The following is a 25729-nucleotide window of genomic DNA, read 5'->3' on the forward strand; positions in this document are numbered from 1 at the left end:
TGTGTTTTTGTGGCTTCGCCTCCTGTAGGAGGCAGTAGCTACAAAAACAAGTGAATTATTCTTACCAACTTTACAGCACCCTCTTTTGCCGGAGGATGATGAGGAACTCTGCAAAAAATCATCAAAAAATTCATTATCATTATCGTTTCATGCTTACGTATGTCAAAGAAAATTGTACAATAACTGCAAAAATATGATAATAAAAGAAAAAGTAGCAAATTGCTTGTTATAATATGTCATTTCTTTAGAGGTACACAAGGACTGTTACACTTTTAAGTGATGATTTTCTGTGCGTGATATCTTTCCGTACCAGGTCATCACATGTTCCTGGCATTCATTTCTGTCCCTTTTGTCCTTGTGATCCTTTCTATCCAGCAGATCCTCTCTGTCCAACAGATCGTTGCTCACCCTCGATAAAAAAAGAAAGCTTATAAAAAAGGTTGTATGTTGTTATCAAACAACTTTGAGAAATTAATGTTTTTCATGGTGATCTTTCAAGCTGTGTTGAACGAAAGAACTTCCGTTGTCCTCCCCTCTGCTGAATAATGTTCAAACCCTACCAAGTCTTGACAGCGGTTCCTGATCCCACTAATATCGCAGTTTTTTTTTTCAGGTCCTCGTTTCACTGAAAGATTCATAGAACTAACTTTGGAACTAAAGCTACCATTATTTCCTTTTTGTCGTGGCTTACCCCCTCCCCCTGAAGAAATAAAAATTTAATATATTAGTGACATACCTCATTGTATTCATTGACTATGTCGAAGTCAGATAAATCTCTAAAACGGGAAAAATTAAGAAGCGAGAGAACTCTTCCTGTTCAGATTGATGAAATGTTCCCCTTTGCCAAAATCTAATTCTGTAACTGAATCTTCCTCGCTGGGAAGCCTACATTAATCACGATTTGAATATTCAAACCAAATAATTGGTAACAGTTGAAGTGTCAACCGTCTCAACCAGACCAAAGCCAAAGAAAAATTAGAGAAAAAACTTAAATACGCTAAATATAAGTTTTACCAACCTTGATGCCAGCAGTTTCATTCAAACCATGTATGCCTGGTTCAGCTTTGTCTCGCTGGATAATTTAAAGGGAATGGAAATAACCTCTCGGTAACCATGACAAGAGTTTGATTGTACTTATGAGTACACCACTAACAGGAAGAGGTACGTCATATACAGTTGAACGTTTAAAGATACCTTACCTTTGCTCCAACTGTCCTATCATGTCCATCTCGTCCTACGTTAAAAATAGTGGGGACCAGTACAAATGGGGAAAACACAGAAAACTGAAAACAGCGACAAAAGTCATGTCTTAAACAATTACATCTACATGATACTTCCTTTGTTTCGACTTTGTAAATGGTTTCATGTTACACCTTCGTTTCCCAAGAAATGTACTATTTACAGTAATTTCCAGTCATTCAAACTTGTTGTAAAATTAACTTGACACAAGGGCAACTTTTTAGTTTTCAATATTTACTGTAATCATCATGTCACTAGGTTTTCGTTTTTTTACGTCTCTAAATTCTCATAAGAGATCAGTCAGTCGGCCTGATTATTTTGGTGGTGTCACGATAAAATTTACCTGATTCCCCCCGAAGGCTTTGTAATATTCTTATGATTCCCACCACCACCACCACCCCCCATTAGCAGTTAATTGGCAGGCATATTGTTATGGTCCTCCTTGATATTCAGTTGGCAATGACTGATCCCCCAAGTAGTCCATCATCCCCGCCCCCAGAAAAATTACTAATAACTCATCCCTACCACTGTTGTTTGAAGGAATTCACGTTGAAAAAATATTTTTATACTGTTTTTGCTAGTTTGATTATTTAACCAGGTCAACCAATTAAGCGTGATTGAAAAGTTTGTCCAGTTGAACCTGTTAAGTTGGTTATGCATTTTTTCCCCTGGAACAATTTTAGGTAGTTTAACCATTTAGACAAGTCTTACCAGTGGAAAGAGATTTTGGAATTTTTTGCAGGTTTCCTGTTTTCAATAGTTTGACCAACTGGTTAAATTGTCAAACCAGCGAAGATAGCTAAATGCACATGTAGTTCAAATGGTCAAATTAGCTTAAATAGCTCAACCAGACAAAACGCATTACTAGGTTAAATAGTTCAAACGGTAAAATAGTCAAACTATCGAAAAAACAGTATAACTTCACAATTACACAACCTATGTCAACAGGTTAGACTAGTTCAAATGCTCAATCAAGCTTGAACTGTTCAAGTTGACATAGCTTAAATGGTTCAACAAGTTAAATGTCAATCGAACGATTACAGTTGGACAGCACAAATTGTACAATCCATCTTAATTGGTCGAAGTGGTTCATGTGGTCAGACTAACTTAGAGGCTTTAACTGAATAAAATGCATAATTAGCTTAATCGGATCAACTGCAGAAACTGCACAGTCTAGCTTAACTGGTCAAAGTAGCTTATTTGCTTCAATTGGAAAATAATGGATAACTCGCCTAATCAGTTCAAATTCACAGCCTGGACAATCTAGCTGAAATGGTTAGCCTGGTTTAAAAGACAAACCTGTGAGGTCACCTGAGAAAAATTGCACAATCTATCTCAACTGGTTAAAGTACATTAAACGATCCGACCATCCAAGACAGTCAACCTACACAGATTGCAAAATCTTTTTTAACCGGTTAAGGTAATTCAAATGGTCCAACTGGCTTAAATGGTTGTATTGAACAAAATGTATGGCTAGCTTAAAAGCTAGTTATGCAAACTGCACAATCTAGCTTGGTTAATGGGTTTCACAACAACTAGTTAGTAACTAGTTAACGGGTTTAAATAGTTAAGATAATCACAGTAGTGGAAACAGTAAAAGTGCAAAAATTGTACCGTCTCTCTGAAATGGTCGATGCTGTTCAAATGCTCGAACTGGGCTACTTGGTTCAACTCGACGAAATGAATTACTAGTTCGATAGGATCAACTGCACAAACAAGGTTAATTGTTTAAACTCGTTAAATAGTCAAAGTAGCTAAGACAGGTAAGCTGCACAAATTGCAGAATCCTTCTTTGATGATTAAATTTGTTCAAATGGCCGTACTAGCTTCAATGGTTCAACTGGGAAAAATGCATAACTGGCTTAAAGGGTTCAACTTGTTAAATAGACGGGCGGCAAAATCCAGCCCAATTGGTTTAAGAAGTCAAAATAGTCCAACTAGTTTAAATGGTTATACATTTTAATGGTCAATCTAGCTTAAATGATAAAATGCCTAGCTTGCTGAAATGGTTCAACCGGGTAAAAGGCGTGGATAACTAAATTGGCTCAACTACATAGATTTCCCAAGCTAGTCCAAATGCTTCGAGTGCTTAAATACTCAAAGAAGCAGACACAAATAAACAGCACAGATTGCAAAACCTATTTTAGTTGGCCGAAGTAGTTCACATGGTGAAAGTAGCCTAAATAGCTATATGATACCCATTGATAAAATAGCACAATCTATCCCCATCAGGATATGTGTACTGCAAGCCAGACTAATAAAACTAACAGAAGCTATGAGGTTGGGAAGTCCTTTTATTATCAAACCGACAAAGAAACAAAGTGGTGGGTTCCTTTGTACATTGCATGCAAGTATTGGTGTGCCATTGTTATTAAAAGTAGTAACTGGTAATGGTATTCAAGGTTATAGCAGGTATTGTAAATGCCAGTTTCTGACTTTAGTTATCCTTTGTAATTGCACCAGTCTGTCCGAGCACCTTAGGTCACATGATTGTACCAAGGTTCATTCCACTTTAGGCCAAACCTCATTGCTGAGCCTTTTCTTTTGCTTCGTTCATACTTCGCTTTTATATGGCTAAGGAACCAGTTACTGGACTGTCATTTATCAAGGAACTTACGAGTAAGCTAAAGGATTGAAAATTGTGTAAACTCGTGGATTAACGGTTATAGTAACAAGATTTTTGCATTGCAAACCACCGGACAGTGTCGAGCGTTTTGCAGATCTAGAAGAATAAAGGATGGATTTAACAGCTGATACAGTTTGACCTAGAGTGGATCACACGTGGAAGGACACAAAGGAGGCAAGCAGCAAGATTTCCAAAGGAAAATGAACGTGTTTGACGAAGAAAAGGATGCCATTTGGTGCAAAATGGATGTAGAAAATAGATCATCTTGCCGTTGGTTACCAAGTGGAATATCTCCTTTAACAGGTATCGTAGTTGCTGAAGAAACTCACGTGGACGCACGAAAAAACGGAAAAAGGTGGGCAATTTGAGATTCAAAGGTTAAAGGAAAATCGCAAAACTGCACTTACTAACTTAACTAAGCAGGTAAACATAATCTCACCCTTGTTGGCAGATTTTGAGAACGAAAAATAAGTACCTACTGAAGTTGTGCAGGGATCTCAAAATGCCTACAGATGACTCTCAACAAAACCACATTGAATTTCTGAAGTGTGTTACTTTAGTAACGTTCACAGAAGTCTTACGTGTCGTAGCAGATTGGATGTGAGACTTTGATCTCTTTGTTAACTTTGTCTACCAGATCTTGTCTCTCGGAATTTTCCTGGACGCATTGGACATCTTCCTCCTCATCCAGCGATATCCTGATCACACTCTGTATTTTCGCAGCATTGCTGCTAGCTGGGAGAAAAAGCTCTGAACTTGGCTCTTTGTTAGCCACTGTTCTCTAGTGAACAAACGTGCATTTGATTCACTTTTCGCATTTTGCATGCCCACTGCAACTTGGGCGGGGTCTACCTTCCGGCCAGTTCTTTCTCTAAGCGTAAACCGTGCCGTTAGGTATTCTTTTACCTTCTCTGAAAATCTAATGCTGCCCCTTGGTTTGCTTACGGCCCATCCTGTTCGTAGAGACGAGTGGGGCGAAGTATCCATGGGAGACGTGAGTGGTGTACTGGAACCTAACGAACAGCTCGAACACTTGATACCAGCGGTATCTATCAACGAGAACTTAAGGGCCCAGACCCTTTTGATTGCATCATACTGGCTTAACCTGCTGACTGTATGCTATCCAACGTCCAGGTGCAGCTCTAGCTGCGAAAAAATTTTGAACACTTCAACACATCCAAACACAGAGCATTCAAACAATGGCGTTGTACTCTCTGTTTCCTTTTGACATTTGACCTTGATGCTTGATATAAATTACGTCATATGGAATGTACTTCCCTTTACCGATGCCATAACATTTCCAAACTCTCAGACCGGTATCTCCATATTTGAAGTTGTGGAAGCTACTAAAATGGTCAATCTTATTTATACAGAGAGTGTTCTTTGATTCGCCAATGAAGCCCTCTATTCCTGCTTACTGCAACGAAGGGCACGATGTTCTAACTGCCGTAGACATGAGAGATGCATTGACGCAACACCTAGTGAAGGGAACAACAGCTGCAGTGAGCATAGTCGACGAATCACTCTCGGTATAAATAAGATTGAGCATTTTAGTAGCTTCCACAACTTCGAATATGGAGATACCGGTCTAAGAGTTTGGAGATGTTATGGCATCGGTAAAGGGAAGTACATTCCATATGCGGTAAATGTCAAAATTCAGTAGTTTGGAATTTGATTAACATTTGGGCCAAAGCTTGCACAATATCGAAATTCTGACATTTACCGCACCTCAATATATATGTAGATATTATCTTAATTTAAAGCCTGCCCCACATTTCAGGACAATACCTGGTTGGTAAGCTAGAATTTACATAAAAATCATATTTACGGGAACCTGTTCGAGCGAGTTCTGCAAAGATAGTGTGAATTTCCCTTGACATGTCAAGATGAACTGTATATCTAGTATTAAGCTGCTTTTTCCGGCCGTTGTGCAGCAGGTACTAGCAAGAGCGATGTGGTCACCAGTTTTTACCCATGTTTCCTCTATGCTTTTCGCAGATCCAAAGTTCTTCAAGTTGATCAGGGTAAAGGTCGTGTGGCAACCCTGACCTGTTAACGATAAGCTCATATTCTTGTACCGTTCCTTTAAGCTGACTCACTACAGACTGAAGACTCTCTGGTTTCGAAAAAGCACTTGCATGCCATACTACACTTGCAGGCCTTCCAAAAAAAATAAAGGGTCAGCGGGCTCACCCGCAATGGTTAATGCGGACCTCTGTTATGCACGATAGTGCAATCGTTCAGCTTTAAATTCCAAAACCCCAAACTTCTACACAAAGACTTACAAGTGGAGTTCTATGACTGATTCTTGAAGAGAATGCAGTTGTAATCCAAAGTTTCAACGAGACATTAAGCGCAAAACATGGCTTTAGTTTTCGAGTTTAGTTCGCAACAACGAGTCAAAGAAGAGTATCAACAGATGCCGACCGCTGAATTTTGGAGTTATTTCTCGGAGTTATCATAAAGTTCACCAGTTTGGGGAACGAGGAATATCTGAAATTTCACATAAACCCAAGATGCGTCGAAGGTAACCTGTATTTATGACGAAATCTGCTCCAGTGGTTCGATTTTGGTGTAGGCGAAAAAAATCGCGAATACTCATACATGTGCTGATTCAAACGGTCATAACTTTTGAAAAATCGAAAACGTACAGGGGTTTTTGCATATTTTTGCCTATAAAGGTCTGAACTTAACGGCTGTGTAGGATAAAATTATCAACCAGGTCCCAAAACCCAAAACTTAATGTTTAAATCAAGGTTATTTACGGCCATCGGCCGATGGCGATTTCTAGTGGACAGAATTTGCTAAAATTCGCCATTTCAAATATATTGAGAGAGCAAATTCTAACTTTCTTGGCAAACTAGAAAGGTTTTTAAGCAATCTGATATAAACTCTGTCGCTTAACTATGCGAATCAAATATTTTACAATGTTACAAAATATGCCTATTTTTCAATTTTCGAGACGTTGCAACGGTCCCTACAGACTGGGAAATAATTATGGCCCCTAATGCAGTCAGAAAATTATTTCGAATCAAACCAAATCTAATTTAGTTCTTTCCTAGGTAAAGTCTTTCTGTTGACAGAGTTTCAGGCAAAATTATTTTTGACGCAAAATTGACCTGGTGGAAATAAGAGATACTCTTAAGCACTCGAAGCATTTAAGCCAGCTGGTGAAATTTGTGCAGTTGAGTTGATTTAGTTATCCACGCCTTTTACCCGGTTGAACCATTTCAGCAAGCCAGGCATTTTTGTTCTTTAAGCTAGACTGACCATTTAAAATGTAGAACCACTTAGACTAGTTGGACTATTTCTACTTCTTAAACGAATTGGGCTAGATTTTGGACCCTTTAAGCTAGTTATATTAAACCATTGAAGCTAGCACGGCCATTTGAACGAATTTAATCAACAAAGAAGGATTGTGCAATCTGTGCAGTTTACCTGTCTTAGCTAATTTTACTATTTAACGAGTTTAAATAATTTAGCTTGTTTGTGCAGTTGATCCTATCGATTGTGATCGCTAGTGAAGTAGGGCATTTGGATTTTGGGAGAAACATGAGAATGGTGCATGTTTTAGTACTTGCGGAGACTGGTGAAAAAACAGCGGCTCAATTATTGAAATCCATGTCGAGATTAAACGGATCTTCAAGAGCAGAATAATTGCATGATATACATTGCTCTCACATATCCATTTGATCTTAATGATGTATCAAGTTTTATCATAAATCACGCTCTTGATCGTGAATAAATAATTCTTTAAGTTAAAGAATATGCAGCTCTACGTGGTTGCTATGGTTCTTACACAAGAACTCGTTTGCATCTTTTTTAGTCATTGGCAATGTTCACCTTACTTTATTCGCCTTGACATCCTCATAAACTTTGTTGGAAATAAAAAGACTTGTTCTTCACTAAAGATCTTGTCTAGAAAGCGAAGTTTTCTAAAATTTTCAAGAAAGCACCGATAAACTGTACAAACTGGACAAATTATCTTCATTAGTTCAAGGGTGTCAGGTTGTGTCGCCCCATTGCCTTGTCGCCCCAGGTTACGTCGCCCCAACCGAAGTTACGTCGCCCCAACATCGGAGTTGTGTCGCCCCAACATCAAAGTTGCGTCGCCCAAACGCGCAACTTCGCTTATCAAGTAAAAGTTTGTAAGATTCTCCGATCGATTTACGCGAACGATCGACTTATAACATAAACATAACACTGCTGTAAGATTTATCGATCGATCGAAGGAAAAGTTTGTAAGATTATTACGATGTAACTCGATATAACTTATTTCGAAAACCACCCGTTTTTTATTGTTTTTACAATTTCACAACACAAAATCTTTATGGAATGTTTGCTCAATAGATTAATTTACTTATTAAATCCTAAAACCATCCTTTTAATTTTAAACCGTTTTACAGTTTCACAACAAAGATCTTTTAAACGGACTGGAGCAGTGTTGTAATTATTATGCGGCAGTTTACAGTAGGTTAATTATGGCATTCGTTTTCTAACTAGGTTGGTGGACGCCGTCATTTGATTTTCGCGACACGACACCAACTCGACCTACTCAACAGAGCAAAAAGCTGGTACGTGGATGCGACCTTCAAGCTGTACCGTCAGCCGTTTACCCAGCTGTTAACAGTCAACGCCTTCGTAAAGGCAGTTGACTACGTCAAGCAGGTGCCGTTGGTTGTTTGTCCTTATGTCGGGCAAACGGAAGCGTGATTACAGAGCTGTTTTCCGAGAGCTGCTAGAGCTGTTACCATCCCCAGCGCTACGACAAGTCACGCTAGACTTCGAGTGTGCAGTATGGAAGGTACTTCGACAACTGCTCCCAGACGTCAAACTACTGGGGTGCGTCTTCCATTGGACTCAAGCCCTGTGGAGGAAGGTTAGTGTCACTTACCATTATTTAGTATATTCTTGTTTTCTCTAAAAAATTTCGTCATTAGCTGTTTTTGAAGGCCATAATTCAATTTATTATTTATTATTTGTTAATGCCGTATAAAGTTTAAAAATATCGCCGTTCGTTGAGGCCACAATTCAATTGACTCTGAGTTTGTTTGTTGGTTGTGTACTTTCAAATAAATTTAAAGGAGCTACGTCTCAATATTTTGAGTCATTTATTCGATAGCCTAAATCATGACAATATTTTTTTTAAAAATCAATGACCGGTGACGTAGCTCCTTTAAAACAAGTCCTCTTCCTTTAATTTTTCTAAGTGCAAGAGCTTGGCCTCCAGGTTTCGTACAGGGAGGATCGGGGCACCCATGCTTTCATACGAAAGGTCATGGCTCTACCCTTCCTCGCTTTCCTTAAGCGGAGTTACTACTCTTCTGACCTACTACGAAATTTAGTACCGCGATGTCAATTTTCAAGACCATATGCCCTTAGGGCAGGAAGAACTGTGTCTGTACCTACCTCCTCAAGATCTGTTAGATTTGGAAATTTTTGTACTATTAAATATCAGAATCATGTGTAATATACTTAACTGCAATTTATCTTATTACTTATAGTATTTAATGTTTACACAATATTTAATATTTATATTTAATTGATATCTAAAATAGTTATATGTATGCATAATGTAGAAGTATTTGTAAATTATGACCCGCCTTGTAATTCAGTTTCTACTGCAAGAAGGCTGAATAAACGATCATCATCATCAAGAAGAAGACATCAGGCCGCAGTTCCAGCGCCTCCAGCAAACAGCAAACACAGCATCTCTTCGCCACTTCACCGACTACGTATCGAACACCTGGATCGAAAGCAACACCTGGCTGCCATCCTCTTGGTCAGTCTTTATGCAGTCGGTCAGGACCAACAATGATGTGGAAGGTTGGCAGCTCGGTCTGCACACCAGAGCCCAGGGCAAGAGCCAGCTACCCATGTACTTACTTATCTACCTGCTCTACAAAGAAGCCAAACTAACTTCCCTGAACGTGCATATGGTCGCAGAAAAGAAACTTCGACGAGTTCAGCGGCGCAGATATCGTCAAATCCAGGCTAAGGTATTTTCACTGTGGGGACAATATGAAGAGGGCGACGAGACGGCGAGACAACTTCTCAAGGCTTGTTCATTACTTGTTGGGCCGAGAGGCGCTTAAAACAATTCGTTAAGTTAGTTATAGAAAGTGAGTCGAGACACTCCAACTTTACGCTTGTTTTGTGAAGTTTTTTGATTGCCCTTTCCTCTACTAAAGCACCTTTTGATATAAAAACACGAATGAAAGGTTAGTTAATGTTACATGACTTCATTTTAAGCATGCTTTACATCAAACTATTGAAACAAAATCCTGAAGTAAGCCGAAATGTTCGAAGTAGATTTATCATCTTCGCAGTACACAGGTGCATTTTGAAATAACGGCAAGCGAGTCAGCTAAACTTAATACTTTACTTCGATGGGGCGACATAATTTTGATGATGGGGCGACACAACTCCGATGTTGGGGCGACGTAACTTCGGTTGGGGCGACATAACCTGGGGCGACACAACCTACATTCAGTTCAAGTAGTTGAAATGGTCAAACTACCTAAGGGTTAGGGCTTGTTTGGACAAAAAGCATCACTAGTTTAAAAAGTCAAACAAGTGAATATAGTTCCACTGAAAAAAAATGCAGAAAGCGGAAAGAGTTAAACCGCACAAAAGGAAGAAAGTGAGGTTGCTCAATTGGCTGTTTAAGGCTTTACGTAATGGAATAGACAACAGTTTAGCTTTCTTGTTGCTAAATTATCCTGTTTTGACATTATCGCACCAAGACGTTTTATCGCACTGAAAAAAGGTTTTCTGCATGTCAGCAGCTGATAACGCTAATTTTAGCTCTATTTTACTGAAAAAAAATTAACATTTCTTATTTCTGTGCAACGAAGCTAAAAAATAGCGACATTCGGCGGCAAACAACCGAAACGTTTTGAGCAAGATAAAGCGGAAATTAATGTGACTAGTTACATAAAGGCAGAAACCTCTTGTCAGAGCAATAACACTAGAAACAGCTTAATTCAATGGCAAACAAGCGATAAAAACGTGTGCTAGAGGAAAAAAGAGCGTGGTTTAGCAGCAAAAAAGCAAAAATGTTGTTAGTGACATAAAGCTAAAATCAGTGTGATTAGCTGCAAACTGCTGAAAGCCTTTTTCCAGTGCGAAAAAGCTCAAAAAAGTGTTTGTTACGAAAAATTGCCTAAGTAAAGTCCCAGAACATTCTAATAGAATGTTCTAGAACCCGAATCATCTAGACGTGACCTTCTAGTAAAAAGAACATTCTGAAACGTTCTATTTCTTACATAATTGTTCAAATTTAGAAACCGTGTTAATCTACTAAATTTAGTTCTTTAGAGAAGTTTCTTAATCCTTATACTTTATGTATATAAGAGCGACAGTTCCATCGAACAGAGAGAGGGATTTGCGAGGAAGCTTAGTGCTATAAAAGACAAGAAGTCAAGTACGTGGAAATAAAAGTTTGTTGTTGTTACCAACGATCCTGAGTTTTGTCTAGGAACAACCCTGCTCTACATCGACACTCGTAACATTGGGGGCCTGTCCGGGAGAGCAGAAACTTGTTTATTGGACTATCAACCAGGAAAGGTACAGGACAAACTTGGCCGAGTGAAAATACCGTTCTGTGTGAACCGAACCGCGCAGAAGAAGGTTTTATTGTTATCCTGTGTGGACATTTGTTGACTGTGTGTCATATGATATGGAGAAGTTTATCGAGTTAGGAAAAACATTTGGCCTGGAAGGAGCTGAGTTGCTTTCATTCGTGGAGAAACGTAGAGAGGAAGAACGCGAGGAGAAACAAAGAAAAGAAGAAGAAGAGAAAGAAGAGAGAATGAGAAGAGAAGAAGAGAGAAAGAAAAGAGAATGAGGAGAGAAGAAGAAGAGAAGGAAGAGAGATGTAGAAGGCAAGATGAGGAGAGGGAAGCTCAACGACAAGAGTGCGAAATTAGAAAACTTCAAGCGGAGAGCTTCAGAGACAAAAGGTGGAAGCCGAAGAAGCTCAGAGAAGACATGAGCTAGAATCGAAGCATTTAGAGCTGGAACAGACCAAGCATTGGCCTAGAGCTCAGGCAAATAATTACGAGGACAGAGCGAAAGCTCCTAAACTACCTTCCTTCGTGGACAGAAAAGATAATTTGGATGCTTATCTCCAGCGATTCGAGAGATTTGCAGTGACTGCAAAATGGGAGAAAGCTGGATGGTCCACCAAGTTGAGTGCTTTACTCTCAGGCTGAGCTCTCGAGGTTTACTCCCGCCTGTCAGAAGAAGCGGCGTCTTATTATGACAAAATGAAGATAGCCCTTATGAGAAGGTATGACCTTACAGAAGATGGTTATAGGCATAAATTTAGGACCTCAAAACCTGAGATTGACGAGAGTGCAGACCAGTTTATTGTTCGATTGTCTACTTACCTAATTCGGTGGCTTGAACTATCAAAAATAGAGAGGAGCTTCGACGGACTAAAGAACTTGATTGTCAAAGAGCAGTTCATCAATTCATGTCCTAAGGAAATCACTGTTCACTTGCGTGAACGTGCACCTGAAACCCTAGAAGAGACGGCGAAAATTGCTGACCAGTACTTAGAGGCGCATGGGAAGCACGTATTTAGTACCGGGCAGAACAAGGCACCTACACCACCGGAGAAGAAGCCACCAACTGATACAACACCACTGTACTGTTACGGATGTAATGGCCGAGGGCATAGGTCTGCTAATTGTCCTACCAGGAAATGCTATCTGTGTGGAAGGCATGGCCATGAAGCAAGAAATTGTAAATCTGGATTGCCAAAGTCAGGAGGGCAAAGCAAAAACGGTTCGTCTATGCTGCGAAACCAGGTTAGTGCCGGATGTTTAGTGCAGTCTTCTCCACCACAAGCTATGGCAGAAGATATTCAGTCATGCATTGAGGGTGACCAACTCCTTCTAGCCTGTGGTAAGAAAATCCCCTTACTGAGTAGCGTCTGTGTTCAACCTTTATCCGGAGCGAGGAGCAAGATGCCAGTTGTTAAAGGAAAGATAGGTGACAAAACTGTCGATGTGTTAAGAGATACTGGATGTAGTGGTATCGTAGTGAAAAAAAGAGCTGGTCTCGAAGGAACAGTACACAGGTGACTTTAACTGTATGTTGTTGATTGACAATACTGTGCGGAAGGTACCAATTGCCCGAATCACAATAGATACCCCTTACCTCTCTGGGGAAGTTGAAGTCCAGTGCCTTCCTGACGTGATCTATGATCTGATAATCGGCAATGTGGCAGGCACCCGATCAGCAGACGACCCAGACCCCAGTTGGCAAGAGGCATGTGCGGTCACCACCAGGAGTCAGGCTAAGAAGGAAGGAAAGCACAAGCCGCTAAAAGTTGCAAGCAGCCCAAAGAGTGCAATTGTGGATAGAAATGAGCTTGTGAGATTACAGCGCGAAGATAAAAGCCTGGAGAAGTACTGGCACCGAAGAGATATTAAAGTGAAAGGAAAGCAGGAGGTGAGCTTCGAAGAAAGGGGCAGTGTATTGTACAGGAGCTACAAGCATCCTCTTGTAAATGGTGGTAAACCGGTAAGGCAAGTGATGGTACCAATGCCTTTGCGATGTCAACTCATGGAAGTAGCTCACGAATCTGTTATGGGAGGCCATATGGGTGTGAAGAAAACCACTAACAAGATCCAGAAAGCATTCTACTGGCCAGGTATTCAAGGAGACGTTTCCAGACACTGCAAATCGTGTGATATTTGCCAGAAGACGGTGAATAAAGGGTCGGTACCTAAGGTGCCGCTAGAAAAGGTGCCACTGATTGATATGCCATTCAAAAGGGTAGCCATTGACCTCATTGGTCCGATAAGTCCACCTAGCGAAGAAAGCCACTGATGCATCCTTACACTCGTGGACTATGCTACGCGCTATCCTGGAGCTGTTCCATTGAAGAATATCGACACTGAAACAGTAGCTGAGGCCTTGGTTGATATCTTCAGCCGCCTAGGAATTTCAGAAGAGATCCTAAATGACTTAGGCACACAGTTTGTGTCTGATTGTAAGAAGGAAGTTGCACGCCTTTTGAGTATTAAGCAGCTAACCACCAACCCCTTACCATCCTATGTGTAATGGAATGACAGAGAAGTTCAACAGAACTCTGAAGATCACATTGAAGAGATTATGCAGCGAGCAGCCGAGACAGTGGCATCACTACATCAATCCTCTCTGTTTGCCTACCGTGAAGTAGCCCAGGAATCTACCGGATTCTCTCCTTTTGAGCTTCTTTATGGGAGAGCTATAAGAGGTCCCATGTTCATCCTCAAAGAGCTGTGGACAAAAGAGGTCGAAGCCCCGGAGGTGAAGAATAGCTACCAGTATGTCTTTGAGTTACGAGAAAAGCTAGAGGACACCTTGAAAATTGCCCATGAAGAGTTACAGAAATCCCAGCAGAAGGGAAAACACTATTATGATCGTAAGACCAAAATTCAGCCAGGAGATAAGGTTCTTGTTTTACTGCCGACTGATCGGAATAAGTTGCTGATACAATGGAAAGGTCCCTACGAAGTTAGTGCTGTAGTGGGTACCAACGATTACAAAGTGAAAATAAAAGACAAGCTGAAGGTCTACCATGCTAACTTCTTAAAGAAGTACATCGAGCGAGAAGAGGAGCTTGAAAAGGCCGCGACCGCGATTGCCGAGGGACTGATGACGAACGTTACCTGCAATGGTGAGTCGTGCGAACCAGAATTGAGTCCAGATATTGATGACGATAGTGATTTCCTAGAGATTGGAGGATATGTAGCGAAGGAATCAATCGCTGATGTGAAGACTGGCCATTGTCTTAGTGACACCGAGCGTAGAGAATTCCTAGATTTGGCACAAGAGTTTTGAAGCTTGTTCACCGACGCCCCTGGAACCACTAACCTCTACCAGCATCATATCAACCTCACGTCCGGTGAGCCTGTCAGGTCAAAGCTATTCCCTGTTCCGTACAGCACGAGGGAATCCCTGAAGAAAGATATAGATGACATGATGAAGATGGGAGTAATCAGAGAGTCTAACTCTCCCTACGCATCGCCAGTGGTGGTTGTAAAGAAAAAGGATGGTAGTAATAGAGTGTGCATGGACCACCGAAAGCTCAACAAGCTAACCGTGTTCGATCCCGAACCAATGCCAACAGCCGTTGACCTTTTTCAGAAGGTGAATGGAGACAAGTTCTCTCGAAGATTGATTTGAGCAAAGGATACTGGCAAGTTACAATACCGGAAGCAGACGTTCCAAAAATGGCCTTCGGTACCCCAGATGGATCATACGAGTCCTTGAAGATGCCTTTTGGCATGGTGAATTCCGCCGCTACACTGAAACGAGGAATGAAAAAATTGCTCAAAGGTATGAAGAATGTCGAGTTCTACTGGGATGATATCCTGGTCCACACCTGTACATGGGAGGAGCACCTTAAGACTCTCCGAGAGCTGTTTAGACGCCTAGCTGGGGCTGGAATGACACTTAAACCAAGTAAGTGTATCTTTGGTGCCGCCAGCATCGATTTCCTTGGCCACAATTACAGCCAGGCTTAATTGGTCTGCATGAGGATAATGTCGCCAAGATCAGAAAAGCTCCAAGACCAACGACCAAGAAGCAGGTTCGATCCTTTATGGGACTGGCAGGATATTACCGAGATTTCATCCCCAACTTCGCAGCTATCGCAGCTCCCCTTTCTGACCTTACGCGGAAGGGTCAACCAAGTAAAGTAGGGTGGAGTGACGCCCACGAGAAAGCCTATCAGACCATTAAGATTATTCTCACTAGTGATCCAGTCTTTTGTTCTAAGGACGGATGCTTCAGACTACGGGATTGGCGCAGTTCTGATGCAAGAGCATGAGGGCAAGTTGTTTCCCATCTGTTATGCAAGTAGAAAGTTGAGTAACGCCGAGCGTAATTATTCTACAATAGAGAAGGAGTGCCTGGCACGATTTCATATGTATCTATACGGTGTACGCTTTGTACTACAGACGGATCACGAACCTCTTAAGTATATGAACAGTGCAAAGTTCACTAACAATCGTCTGATGCGGTGGGCTATGTTCTTACAGAGCTACAACATGAAAGTGGGAGCCATTAAGGGATCAGAAAACGTTGGAGCTGACTACCTAAGTCGTGTAACGGAATGAGGAGATTAATGGACTCTCGCATGCTGTTTACCTACATAGACGATTTTTCGTTTTAATGCAGAAATTTTACAAATTTCTTCTCCAAGAGGGGCTATGTTACGAAAAATTGCCTAAGTAAAGTCCCAGAACATTCTAATAGAATGTTCTAGAATCCGAAGTCATCTAGACGTGACATTCTAGTTAAAATAACATTCTGGAACGTTCTATTTCTTACATAATTGTTCAAATTTAGAAACCGTCTTAATCTACTAAATTTAGTTCTTTAGAGAAGTTTCTAGATCCTTATACTTTATGTATATAAGAGCGACAGTTCCATCGAACAGAGAGGGAGATTTGCGAAGAAGCTTAGTGCTATAAAAAAGAAGAAGTCAAGTACGTGGAAATAAAAGTTTGTTGTTGTTACCGACGATCCTGAGTTTTGTCTAGGAACAACCCTGCTCTACATCGACACTCGTAACAGTGTTATATAGCACCAAAACAACATAAACGTTCTTTTTAAGTGAGATATAGCTAGAATCAATGTGATTAGCTGTAAACAGGCACAAACCTTTATCCAGTGTAAAGTAGCCTAAAAAAAATTGAGTAATTTACCAACAAAGCAGCAAAAAGAGTTGTTTTGAGCATGATAAAGCTAAGATCAGTCAGTTACGTGTAAACAGCCGAAAAAACCAAAAAAAAGAGCACAAAAAAGGATTTTGGTGTGATAGGGCTGAAAAAAGCGTAGTTTAGCGGCAAAAAGGCAAAAATTTTGTTGTGAGTGAGATATAGCTACAATCAGCGTGATTAGCTGCAAACAGGCGAAACCCTTTTTCCAGTGCGAAAAAGCTGAAAACGGCGTGATTTAGCAACACAACAGTACAAACGATCTTGTGAGTGAGATGTAGGTAAAAAACACATGATTAGCTGTGAATGGGCGAAAACCTTTTTCCAGTGAAAAATCAGCGTAATTTAGCAACAAAACAGCAAAATAGTTGTTTTGAGCGAGATAAAGCTTAAACCACTCAATTAGTTGCAAACATGCCTGAAAAACCAGTTTTAGTGCAAGAAAGCTTAAAACAGCGTAGGAACAGCGGCAAAAACGCCCAAAATTTTGTTTTAGTGCAAAAAAGCTAAAAAGAAACATCGTAATTTAGCAACAATACAGTGAAAACGTTTTTTTGAGTGAGATAAAGCTAAAATCAGTAAATTAGCTGCAAACGGGCCAAAAAGCAAGTTTAGTGCAAGAAAGCTGAAAACAGAGTAACAGCAGCAAACAAGCCAAAAAAAGGTTTTTTGTGCGATAGAGCTGAAAAGAGCGTAGTTTAACACCAAAAATATAAAAATGTTATGAGTGAGATATAGCTAGAATCAACGTGATTTGCTGCAACCAGGCGAAAACCTTTATCCAATGCAAAAAAAGCTGAAAACAGCGTAATTTAGCAACACAACAGCAAAAATCTTATTTTGAGAAAGATAATAATAAAGCTAATAAAGCTAAAATCATTCAGTTAGCAGCAAATTGGCCAAAAAGCCAGTTTTAGTGCAAGAAAGATAAAAACAGCATAACAACAGCAAACAACCGAGGAAACGTCTCTACTTTCGTCTCTACTGTAAAAAGGCCGAAAACCTATCCTCGGTGCAAAAAAAATCTTAAAACAGCGTAATTTGGTGGCAAAAAAAAAGAGAAAAACCTTTTGAGTGAGAGAAAGCTGAAACTAACGTCATTAGCTACAAACAGGCAAAGAAATTTTTGCAGAGTGATAATCCTCAAAACAGCTTATTCAGAAAAAAAGCCTAAAAATGTTATACGTTACGATAAAGCTTAAACAAGCTCAATTAGTCGCAAACGAACGAAGATATTTATTTGGTGCTGAAAACGATTTGATTTAGCGAGAGGAAAACGAAACTGAGTAAGAGATAGCTACAATCAGCGTGACTAGCTGCAAACAGGCAAAAACCCTTTTCTCGGTGCAATAAAGCCAAAAAGAGCGTGAAAAGCAGTAAACAGAAAGAAAACTTGTTTTCGGTGAAAAAGAACTGAAAAACAACATAAGTTAGCGACAAAAACGCAAAAACCTTGTTTTCAGTGATACAGCGAAAGTCAGCGCGATTAGCTGTATCAGGCAGAAAACGTTTTCCCAATGCCATAAAAAACTAAAAAAAAGTGTAATTCAGCGACAGAAAAGCAAATGCATTGTTTTGACTAAAATAAACCAAGAATCAGCGCGACTAGCTAAAAACGCGCCGATAAGCCTTTTGCGGTGAAAAAAACCTGAAAACTGTGTAGTTTAGTAGCACAAAAGCAAAAACGTTGTCCTGAGTGAGATAAAGCAAAACCCAGCGTGATTAGCTAGCAAGATGCAAAGACATTTTTTCCAGTGCACTTAAACTAAAACTAGCCGAACTGAAAAGCAAACAAGCAAAATAAAAACTTTTCCGGTTCGAGAAAGCTAACAACAGTTTGATTTAGCCAACGGAAAAACCGCGGTTTGGCCGACATCAGGTGATTAGCTGAAAAAAAGGTAGAAAACCTCTTTTGAGTGTGGTGGTAAAGCTAAACACAGTTCATTTCAGTGGCAACAAGCAAAAAATTGTTTTTGGTCAGATAAATCTAAAAGGGGTGTAATTTAGCTGCATAAAAGCTTAAAACTTAGTCTTGAGTAAAAAAGCTGAAAACGGCACAAATTTAGCGACAAAAAAACGAAAACATCTTTTCAGAGTCATAAAGCTAAAAACCGTAGTTCAGCCAAAAAAATAGGAAAACGTTGCTTGTCGTTAGGTTAAGCCCAGAACAGCCCAATTAAGCTGGAAACAAACGAAAGCACATTATGGGTGCGAAAAAGCTGAGAAAAGCGTAATTTGGCCAAAGAAATGGCCAAAACGTTGGACTAGGTGAGATAAAGCTCAAATCAGCGTGATTAGCTGCAAACAGGCAAAAAAGCACTTTTGTTGCGGCACAGCTAAAAGAGCGCAATTCAGTTGCAAACAAGCCAATTCAGCTAATTTGTCCAGTTTTTTTCCGTTTCACTGTTTTCGCTTGTTTGATGGCTCAAGCCATTTGGGAGTTGAACCACTGATGCTAGATTGTGCAGTTTGTGCGGTGTAATCGATAAGATAGTTATGCTTTTTGTCTAGTTGAGTCATATCAGCTACTTTGACTATTTGAACTACTTAAACCAATGAACACAGATATTGCAATCTGTGCAGTTTCACTGTCTTGTTTTTGCGGTTTCTACCGTTTATTCGTTGAAGTTAATGTAACCAAATGAGATAGATTGTGCTATTTTTCTTAGTTGACTTTAGTTTGACTATTAAACCAGTTCAAGTATCTGGGCTACATTGTTCAAATTGTGCAGTTGAACTGATTACGGCAATTGAGCACTTTGTTTAATTGAAGCATTCAAGCTAGTTAAACCATAAACTACTTCGACCAATTAAGCCAGATTGTGCAGTTTATGCAGTTGATCCTATCAAGCTAGTTCTGAATTTTGTCCACTCATAATTTAAGCTTGATTGACCATTTGAAATAGTCTAACCAGTTGACATAGATTCTGTAGACTGTGCAGTTCTACTGTTTGCAATAGTTTGACTATTTTACCGTTTGAACCTTATTACGTATTTTGTCCTGTTGGACTTTTTAGGGTAGTTTGATCATTTTAACTACTGCAACCCACGGTGATAAAATTGTTCAATTTGTGTATTTAGCCATCGTCGCTGGCTTGACTATTTCATAGTTTTTGACTATGACTAATAGAACCATCCAAAACAGCTAAACTGCACAAATTGCACAGTCTATCTCAACTGGTTGAACAAGTTCAAATAGTCAAACTAACTTAAATGTTAAAATCAGGGGGACGAAATGCATAACGAACTTAATAGGTTCAACTTCACAAGCTTCTCAATCTAGTTTAACTGGCTGAACTGCTTAAATAATCAAACTAGCAAAAACCGGAAGAGTACACAATTTGCACTTTCCATGTCAAATGGTCGATGTAGTTCAAATGCTCAAACTAGTTTCTAGCATCAAAGTATCAACTGCACAAATTGCACAATCAAGCTTAAATGGTTGAACCTGTTAAATTGTCAAAGTAGCTGAAACAGTTATAAACTGCACAAATTGCACAATCTTTCTTAATATACAAAGTTTTTCAAACGGCCATGCTAGCTTAACTGGGTAAATAGTCAAACTTGGTAAGACAGTTGGATTCCAGGAAATAATAAGTTTTATCAGAAAAGGCCAGCGCAAATTACTGTGCAATAATAACAACACAGAATCACTGATATCTGGTAAATATACGTTGAATGCCCCTAGTATCATACTTCTCTTAAATAGTTAAACTTTTTCAGCTAGATTGTGCAGTTTGTGCCATGGAACCATTCAAGCTAGTTATGCATTTTGTGCATTTGAACCATTTGTAAAGTTGAACCATTTCAACTACCTCAACCATTAGGAGAGATGCTGCAATCTGTCCAGTTAAACTGTCTTCACTGGTTTGACTATTTTACAAGTCGAATGAATTTAAATAGTTTGACTATTTTAAACACTTCAAGAAACTTAGTTAGATTGTGCAGTTTGTACTCTTCATTCATTGAAGTTAATTTGACTATTGCAAGTGCTTCAACTAGTTGAGATAGATTGGGCAATTTTTCTCAGTTGACCTTTGACTGTTAAGCCATTTGAACCATTTCAGCTATATTGTCTAGATTGTGCAGTTAAGTCAATTAAGCTAATTATTCAATTCGCCCAGTTGAACTATTTAGGTTTGTTTGACCATGTAAACTACTTCCACCAATAAAAATAACTTTTGCACTTTGTGCACTTTATTTGTGTTTGCTTGTTTGACTTATTAAGCTGTTGAAGCATTTAAGCTAGCTAAGTTTCCTGAAATCTTTAAAATAGTCAAACTATTTATATTGATTCAACTTGTTGAATAGTCAAACCGCGGAAGACGGTTAAACTACACAGATTACATCATCTTCCTTAATTGATTGAGGTAGTTGAAATGGTTCAGCTGTACAAAATGCATAACTAGCTTAAATGGTTCCACTGCTCAAACTGCACAATCTAACGCAAGTGGTTTATCTAGCTAAGATAGTAGTCTAGTAGTTGGGGCTTTTAACGCATATTCACTAAATATCAGTGATTTTGTGATAATATTACGCAGTATTTTGGCGCTGGCTTTTCCATATAATATCTATCATTTCCTAGAATCCATATGCTATCATAATTCTTGGAAACTCTGATTTATATCTAATGTATTGGTATACATGGAATATCAGCAAATATATTAGGATGATAGTCGTCATCATAGCATTCAAAATAGCGATCATGTATATGATAGTCCAGACGATTATTAAGATAGTAGTGATATGAATGAAAGTGATCTTCGCAGTGATGTGCACTACTTAGGCAGTAGTGAAAATAAGGCCTGAAAAAAATTTCAGGCCTGTACGGGATTTGAACCCATGACCTCTGCGATACCGGTGCAGCGCTCTACCAACTGAGCTAACATAGCCAACTGGGAGCTGGCTATGTTAGCTCAGTTGGTAGAGCGCTGCACCGGTATCGCAGAGGTCATGGGTTCAAATCCCGTACAGGCCTGAAATTTTTTTCAGGCCTTATTTTCACTACTGCCTAAGTAGTGCACATCACTGCGAAGATCACTTTCATTCATGTCTTTATCCGCAGTTCAAATATATGACTTTCATATATTCTTAACCGTATAGTAGTGATAGTTATGATAGTAGCTTTATAGATGATAGTGAACTGGATGATGATGCTTATTGCTTTGATGACCGATAGAATATTTCTACAAAATATTTTTATACTAAATATTTTTACAAACTATTTATACATAATATTTATACAAAATATATAAGATGTTTTAATGATGGCAATATTATTTGAAGCAGAAGAGGAGTTACATAATATCAAATATAATTAAAGGAAACCAAAGATAATCCTTGATATTATTCAAACATACAACATTTGTGTAATATTATGATATAATGTATTGCACTGAAATAATTCGTGATGAATTGGATAAAATAATATCTACCCTCTGTTATAAACAAACAAAGGAGCTTTCAGTCATAGCAGAAAAATGTTGGGAGAAACAGTGCTCGGAGAATAAATACCACGTGATTGTGTGCACCAATTGTGGGTATGAAGTCGGTTGTGAACGAATGAAAGAGTTTTGCAGCTTCCATGATAACAAGTGTAAAATGATATATTTCAGGAAATACTATCTTAATAAGGTAATGTTAAATCTAACCAAAAAGTATAACATAATGACCACTACGAACAAAAATAAGATAATAGCAGTCTTAGAAAAGACAATTTATTACCACAGATCAATGGCAATAGAAAACGGATAATTAATATAAATATGCAAATCAATATGGATTACATAAAAATAAACAAATCAAAGAAAACCCTTTAATATTGTCACGGCTACTGGAACATGTTGCTGCTTGTTCAACATCATCCACATATTTATCATGATTACAGCATCATTACCATTTAGCTTGTGTAGCTAAATTGCCATGTGGCTAAATTGTAGCGTATAGTATTACCGTGTAGCTAAATTGATTATTTTTTCAATTGGACATACTCAAATCAGCGGCCATTGGATTTGTTCAAACAGTTTTCAAGAAATTGTTTGTTTGTGTCCACACATGATTTATTTACAGCATCATTAGCATCACTTAGTGTGGCTAAATGGATTATTTTATTATTAGCCATTTCAAATCAATATAGACGAAAACAATGTTAGGATTGACGGCCCGAGGATTTATATGTATATCACGAGCTAGACCTTTGTATCCGTCTTTAAAATGGATTTCATAAATACATATATATTAAGAATTGTGTGCCCAGTTGATGTCTTAAAGAGAAATGGGCCCTTTTTGATATCAAATCATTAGCTCCACTTGCGAGAGATCCTGGTGTTACTATTATTATGAGAGAGGTTATTACAATAAAAGTAAACACTTTTTGTTTTATCATCAGACAATTTCTTTGTAATAGGATTATCATCATTAACTGCATCTTGTATTTTTAACTCTTTCGTCATTTTAACTTACCTACTGTGTGGAAATTGAAAAAACCATGAGTTATTTCAAACTTTTTATCTCTCACACTAGATGGAGCATCGTTATGATATCCCAAGATGTCATAAAGTATGATACAAACGACTAAATATCGTGTATAAACCACACCTGACTTATTCTTCCATATTAAATTCATCATCAGATAATTAGGTGTACTAGAACATATGAACCAATGATCTGTTCTGATATGCAGATTTATTGAGTGATACCCGGGAAATTGTCCTAATACTACTTCTGGCTGATCTGTCAACTGATGAATGGTCAATAGATACAGAGGGGAAGTATAATTCAAATACCACTGTATATTCACCAGCTCTATGTTCATACATGTTTTGTGCTATCCAAATGTAGTTTCATTGCATGGATTTTTTTATTGAATTGAGGATAGTGTTGATCAATGAATTTAACCCTGTAATGTTAGCTTTATCATTGAACTGCCCACTTTTATTCATGATATATGAAAATGTGTTTTACAAGTCTGCACTACCAACAGACAGATTTAATCTTTCATTGACATACTCCTGATAACTAGTAGTCATTGATGTATTATTATTATTGTTGATAGTTGTATTGAAAAAACTAACGTCAGCGACCCGCAGATATTAATGAGTGCATGTGTGCTTTCATATGCCTGTGCTTGTTTGACATTAATTATACTTCTGCTCTTCAGATTCAAATTACCACTCATTACTCTTGTACCATCGGTTTTCAGGTAATTGCTTGTTTCTGTATCAACATACTTCTTATTGCTTCCATCTGTTGCACTTGTTGGGTCTGCTAAATTAATCACCTTATTGTCTTTCATATCAAGACCTTCTGATACGTCTAAAGTAAAAGTTTTACGGTCAAGGTATTTCTTGTTAATCACATCTTCATCACTGTTATCGCTGCTGTCATAATCTGGTATTAACAACCTCCTTTTTAATGTTTGGGGTAATAGATTGTCCATATCTATTTTCTTGTCTGTGATGTGTTTTATCTGCCCTAGGGTTACAGCTTCATCATCATATCGTGCTCTAATGAGGTCATAAATAGTCTTACCATCACCATCCCATCTAATACCACTTCCCAATCTCATAAATTGGTTATAATCACTTTTTTTCGGTATGTTGTCTCACTCTATATCTTATTAAAAGCATCAGTTTTTGAAGTGGGTGCATGCAAGTTGTTAATACCGTTGTTATTCACGTCTATATCACCCTGGAAAGTCTTAGAGCCATTCAGTATGTTGTTTTCGGTGGTGTCAACATACTTTTTATTATTGGCATCTGTTGCACCTGATGGATCCCCAAGATTAACAACGTTTTCGCTGTTCATATTCAAAGTACCTGTGATTATCTGAGTTCCATGAAATAATAAAACAGTTAAAAGGTCTGCAAAATCACCGCTACCAGATGGCCCCTGTGGTCCTGTATCACCTTCATCACTCTTAGGTCCTTGTGCTCCAGTGTCCCCTTGATCACCTTTTCGACTTCTAACACCAATGTCATCTTTATCACCCCTAGGACCTTGAGGACCGGTATCTCCTTTGTCACCTTTTGGACCCTGAAAACCGGTATCTCCTTTTGGTCCTCATGCTACAATATCCCCTTCAACACCTTTAGGACCCTGAGACCCAGCACCACCACTACCAGGTGGCCCCTGTGCACCAGTATCAAGTATCACCCTTGAAGCCTTGTGCACCAGTACCAGTATCTCATTTTAGACATGTATCACCTTTGTCTCCTTTTGGACCAGTATCTCACCCTTATCACCTTTTGGTACTTGTGGCCCTGCTGCTCCTTCAACACCTTCTAAAGTTGTATATATTTTGCTATGATCTCCTGTAAACATACCCTTTAAAGCGGAGCTCGCTGCGCGCGCAGCAAAGCCCCATAATAATACAAAATAGTAGTAACCCATCAAGCCGAAAAAGTTTGAACTTGACACCGTACGGGTGTCCGTACAAGATGCTACTTTTAGCATGCGCGGCTAACTGCATTACAGGCACTATCTTAGCCATTACGTAATGGAAGGGCGAAGGAGAAGGTGATGCGCAGACGTGATTGCATGTTTCCATAAGTGTGCGCCAGGACACGCCGGCAGATCACTATGAAGTGCGCATACTCGAGTGCCAAGCTTTATTGCAGCGTTCGGCGGGCACACAGGCATTACACGAAGGGTTCACGTGGGCTTGTAGATGTGAGGCCGCGTGAGCAAATAATTTGCAACATGCGTTTTGAGCGGGAAATCAAGTTGGTGAGGCTGTAGTTGAACAGTAATTCTCCGTATTTTGGATTATTTTAATCAACTCGCAAAGCAACAATACCGGCAGAGCTAAAGCTTTGCCAACCGCAGGAAACTGTTATAATTCAAGTTTGTGGAGAGAGGATTTTGAGTAAAAATAGGCTGGAGAGAAATAGACAGAGTGGCCAAAGAAAGCAAGAAGTAAAAGGCGTTAGGCGAGTCGAGAAAAACGCGCCAGAAAGTTAGAAAGGACGCTAAAATAAGGAGAAAACGGCGAGAGGAACGCGAGAGAGAACAAGAGAAGGCATATGTAAAAAGGCGAATATACCGCGAAGAGCAACGTGAGAAGGAAATACAAAGAGCTCCAGAAAACAAACTGAAAAGGGGTCACCATCAAAGAGAAGCGAACCACACAGATTCAGAGAAA

The 25729-nt window shown here is 39.1% G+C and overlaps 2 pseudogenes across 1 annotated transcript; both read left to right on the forward strand.

Moving 5' to 3' along the window:
- The first annotated feature begins 11035 nt into the window (after positions 1–11035).
- On the forward strand, positions 11036–12081 carry LOC113684174 (uncharacterized; annotated as a pseudogene). Its single transcript, XR_016179538.1, has one exon. The product of XR_016179538.1 is annotated as an uncharacterized LOC113684174 (transcript).
- Positions 12082–12135: 54 nt separating this feature from the next.
- LOC149040049 (uncharacterized) lies at positions 12136–13708 on the forward strand (annotated as a pseudogene).
- Positions 13709–25729: the final 12021 nt, after the last annotated feature.

Source organism: Pocillopora damicornis, chromosome 9, assembly GCF_964200805.1.
Source record: "Pocillopora damicornis chromosome 9, jaPocDami1.2, whole genome shotgun sequence".
Lineage (NCBI taxonomy): Eukaryota > Metazoa > Cnidaria > Anthozoa > Scleractinia > Pocilloporidae > Pocillopora > Pocillopora damicornis.